At 42.8% G+C, this 5,000-nt stretch overlaps 1 protein-coding gene across 1 annotated transcript in view; it reads left to right on the top strand.

The window, feature by feature from the left end:
* The window catches only part of otud7a (OTU deubiquitinase 7A), a 54,216-nt gene that overhangs the window by 19,190 nt on the left and 30,026 nt on the right, over positions 1-5,000 (top strand). The gene's annotated exons all lie outside the window — the stretch shown is intronic.

The following is a 5,000-nucleotide window of genomic DNA, read 5'->3' as shown; positions in this document are numbered from 1 at the left end:
AGTAGACTACTGGAAGAGCCCTTATTTAGGACAATTACTATCAACACAGGGCCTACTAAGCCACAAGTGTGCATGTATATGTATATGTGTACATATGTCTATGTGTGTGCGTGTGTGTGTGTGTGTGCGTGTGTGTCTGTGTAAGTATGTGTGTGTGCGTGTGTGCATGTGTGTGTGTGTGTGTGCGCACGTGTGTGTGTGTAAGTGTGTGTGTGTATGTGTGTGCACGCGCATGTGTGAATGTGGTCACACAGATCTCTTTCCCCTAGAGGTTAGTTTCTGAAAACAGATCAGGCCATTTCCACAGCCATGATGAAAATGTTCCATAGGTCAACCAGGCAGCTGCCTCAGAGCTGGACTCCTGTTGGCTGAGGATTATAGCAACCCCGCCCCTATCTCATAGATATTGTGCTAAGGCTGTTTGAGGAGGGTGCCTGATGCCATGGTGCTACAAGCTGGGACCTCTCATCAAATGCATTAGGGCTGAGTCAGCAAAAACACATTGTCAGCCAAATTGCATGCTGTAGAATGCATGAATAGAATATAGAATAGAGGATATGTACTTTTTATTATGCTTTGAGTCAATAGATGATTATTTTTTTCTCTTGAATTGGCCTGTAGAAAATTTGTGTCTGTAAAAACAGGCTTTTCTCTACTCAGTACAGAAACATTTAAGTGATTTTAAGAACACAATGTAATAACATGCATATACACAGACAAACTTCCAAGTTATGTTAATAAATGTTAATAAGTGTTTGTAATGTAAGGGTCTGTAGTCATAATCTGCAGGATCTGTGTAATACGTGGCTGGAGTACAGTTGTGGTCACCCCCCCCCCCCCCCCCCCCCCCCCCCCCCGCTTTCTCTCTCTCTCTCTCTCTCTCTCTCTCTCTCTCTCTCTCTCTCTCTCTCTCACACACACACACACACACACAATCAGCCTGTTTCCCCTGTCTCCTGACTTCCTTCCTGTGAACCTGAGAGTAAAAAGTAACATTAGTAACTATCAGCCTTGATAATCCATAATACTCCATCCATATAATCTTGCATGCATGAACCTTTCAGCCTATTGAGGATCTCAATCATATTATAAACATCATTTGCTTTTCATACACTGTATTCTAAATTAGTACTTAAGTTGTTTTTTTTTTTAAAGATTTAATCAGTCTTCTGTGTAAATGAACTTCATGTCTATTTGAAACATTTAACATGTACATTGTTAAATGTGAGTGAGCAAGGAATGCATGGGTGTTTGACGTTTTCCTGTTAGTGACTGAAGATTTTTCAGATGGTTAGTGGGTGTGAAAACAGGAGGTCCATCTACACATTTTTATAGTTTATATTTGTGCATTATATTTAGATCTGGTAGGGATTCGCACCTGATCTTTAAATTTATTTCACTAAAATTTGCAAATGGTTATTTGTTCATTGGCAGGGGAAGTTTGAGTTGGCTTCCAACTATGTTAACAGCATGCTGTAGTGTCTTGTGTGCATAGATGACTGAACACTGTGTATAGCCACACACTTCCAGCACTGGGCTGGTATCCCACAATTCTTCTAGGCCTTCTAGACCTGCTGCTATAGTTTCCAGGAACTGTGTAGTGGTATGAGGTAATTGCTGAGAACACAGCACATATGTTACTGGCCCTCTCACTATGGGAACGCATCCAAGATCAATATGTGGGGATGTGTGTGTGTGTTTGCATGTGCGCGTGCGTGCGTGTGTGTGTACACAAATATTCCAGAAGAGTCCCTGTGAAAGAAGGATGAGATGAATTGTTTGGAAATGGAGACATTAGAAACCTGGACACACAGCTCAAGTGTCAGCGCAGTTACTCAAACTGTGCTTACTAAAGTCTTGTTTAACCGGTAACAGTAGCTAGTAACTTCTCCTTTGGCTACACGGGGCAAGACAAATATGTGTACTTTGAAAATATATACTGACTAAATTGGTTCCCAAAGCTCTCATGATTTCCATTTCACTTTGGCGCGATAGCACATTTCCCCGCCACCTGCCAGACGGCTCACTTTCTGGAAATAAACCACTCCACTTCAGAATGGAATTATGAAGGTCACCGTGTTTTAATTTTAGCTGTGGAAATATTGGTCATCGTAAAATAGGCAGATGTGATGAATCGGCGCTCGCCATGGTGCCGCTGATGGCATTCGCTTTCCGTTGATGTTCAGCTGTGCCGCTGCGGGGGCCAGAGGTTCCCGTCCTGTGGAAGGTGGCAACAGGCAGTGAGCTGTAGGCTGGGTCTAGCCGGTGGGAGGATGAGCTTTCTGAGGACAGTCCCTTTGTCTCATCCTCTCTTGTGCTGTTGTTGCACACACACACACACACACACACACAATTCTATTGTGAACGTGCAGTCGTAAATCCGGGAGTCTGCAGTACACTCCAGCCAGGTCACTGGAACACAGGCAGTAAACAGCGGTTTCCTTCCTTTGGTTTGTGCATGTTTATGTGCATGTACATATATGGGTGTGTGTATGTACTTATTGATCTTAAAATTTTGCTTCAGCATTCACTTTTGATTAAACCTGAGTTTTATGGAAATATTGACCCTTTTGGCTGAAGTAGGTATAAGCTGTACAAAGGACAGCTCAAATGAATCAGGACATGGGGATTCCAGTGAAATCTGTTTTAGTGGTAATTGCAGCTGTATTGCTAGAAGCAGTTCATTAATCACAGAATTGGAAACATACACTAAACGCTCAATTTTAACATATGATATTTTGATTTTCAGTGAACTACTTTTTGTACATTGTATGTGAATCAACTTAGTTTGACCTGGCACATTTTTGCTGTTCCTGGAAACTGAACACAATAGACGGGTCAAAATACTGCCATTATGAAACATTAGGAGCATCTTAGTGAACATCAGTCATTAGTGGGTCTCTGAGCTCTGTTGTACACGAGTAGGAGTATTCTAGTATTCTGTAGTTCTTTCTTTCTCTGTTTTGCTTTCTTATTGTCCTAAGCTCTACCATTGTTCTGTTCCGACCATTAAGATTGAGTTCATTTCCAATATGACATTCAACAGAGAATGTTTGTGTCCTCTCCATACACACCAGAGAATGTTTGTGTCCTCTCCATACACACCAGAGAATGTTTGTGTCCTCTCCATAAACACCAGAGAATGTTTGTATCCTCTCCATACACACCAGAGAATGTTTGTGTCCTCTCCATACACACCAGAGAATGTTTGTGTCCTCTCCATACACACCAGAGAATGTTTGTGTCCTCTCCAGACACACCAGAGAATGTTTGTGTCCTCTCCAGACACACCAGAGAATGTTTGTGTCCTCTCCAGACACACCAGAGAATGTTTGTGTCCTCTCCAGACACACCAGAGAATGTTTGTGTCCTCTCCAGACACACCAGAGAATGTTTGTGTCCTCTCCATACACACCAGAGAATGTTTGTGTCCTCTCCATACACACCAGAGAATGTTTGTGTCCTCTCCAGACACACCAGAGAATGTTTGTGTCCTCTCCATACACACCAGAGAATGTTTGTGTCCTCTCCAGACACACCAGAGAATGGTTGTGTCCTCTCCATACACACCAGAGAATGTTTGTGTCCTCTCCATACACACCAGAGAATGTTTGTGTCCTCTCCATACACACCAGAGAATGTTTGTGTCCTCTCCATACACGTCTGTAAGAGACGTTTGTCTTTCTTCCCCATGACATCATTTGTGTATGCTGTGGCATATTCACAAGAAAGGTTGCTAGGTATTTGATGTACTGAATAGACAGTACTGAATGCACTGAGAAATTGAAAAACAAAACCCTTACTGCACACGGGCACTAAAGTGTTCCTGGATACAAAGGCATCTTATGCTGGAACACTTGGTAGACAGCAGTTCATCTAAACAGGTCGATCAAAGGTTAGCTGAGAGGTCAGCAGCACTTATCTACTCTACATTAGAACTACAAAGAGGCCAGTTAGTGTAGGCACAAGGTAAGAGTTTCCAATAAAGTGACTATATTGTCCTTGGATTCAGACAAACAACAATGGAATATGACAAGTAGCTGCATGTCATTTGTAGCTGATAATACTAGTGCAAACATTTCATCCTATTAAAGCCTGCAGTATTACCCTTCAGTAGTACAGTCACACACTCTTCAGAATAAGATCAAACATTGCACCTAGTATCACTTTCCCAGTTTTACATGATTGTGTAAATGATACACAGTGTGTAAATGATAGCTAATGTACCTTAGCTTTACCCTTTGTTTATGCATTTAAAGTATACAGAGAGAAGAGATCTGCAATAGATCTGCGATAAACCATGCTCAGCCTAACCCTCACCCTAACACTAACTTTCTACCCATCCAGACTGGGGCTGTACTGCACATGTAAAACAGACAGTTCCTTTCAGAAACCCTGACTCGTCAGATTTGTGTTGCTGGAAGTGCAGAGAGCAGGCTAAAACATGCATGGTGTACATAGATGCTCTGTGTAGTTTAGCTGTGAGTCATGCATGGCAGGGGCCGATATTTTGGTCGACTCCTCGCAAGGCTGTGACTCCGTCTCTGAGGACTCTGTTTGGCCTGCAGGCGAAATGTCCATGCAGTGTGTGTCCAGCGCCGGGGTAGACGCGTTGCCTCCTCTAGTGTCCCGCTCTGCATCCCATTTACAGTCCTGCCATTCTAGGACACAAAAGCATCTAATCCTAAAAAAAACTGCCATGTATTTGTTTGCAAGTCCTGCGTATGGAGGGCTGTGACCCGTTTACCTCACCAGATACCTTAGCTGGTGATGCTGTCAGGTCTCAGATGCTGGTTAAGTGCTTCAGCAAGCACAACATCAATGTAGGCATGTGACACCCATACATCCACACTCTACCGTATTCCACAGATGAGGTGGTACGCCTTAGATCATGAGCAGTGTTCTGTTGACCCTTGTGCAGGCAAATATTCATCAGAACGCCACTGTATATTTTAGCTTGTTGTAATCTGGATTTGCTTTATGGTAGTTTGCTAGTGCTA

The sequence above is a fragment of the Electrophorus electricus genome, chromosome 2 (genome assembly GCF_013358815.1).
Source record: "Electrophorus electricus isolate fEleEle1 chromosome 2, fEleEle1.pri, whole genome shotgun sequence".
In the NCBI taxonomy this organism is placed as follows: domain Eukaryota; kingdom Metazoa; phylum Chordata; class Actinopteri; order Gymnotiformes; family Gymnotidae; genus Electrophorus; species Electrophorus electricus.
This window is presented reverse-complemented; position numbering and strand designations above follow the sequence as displayed.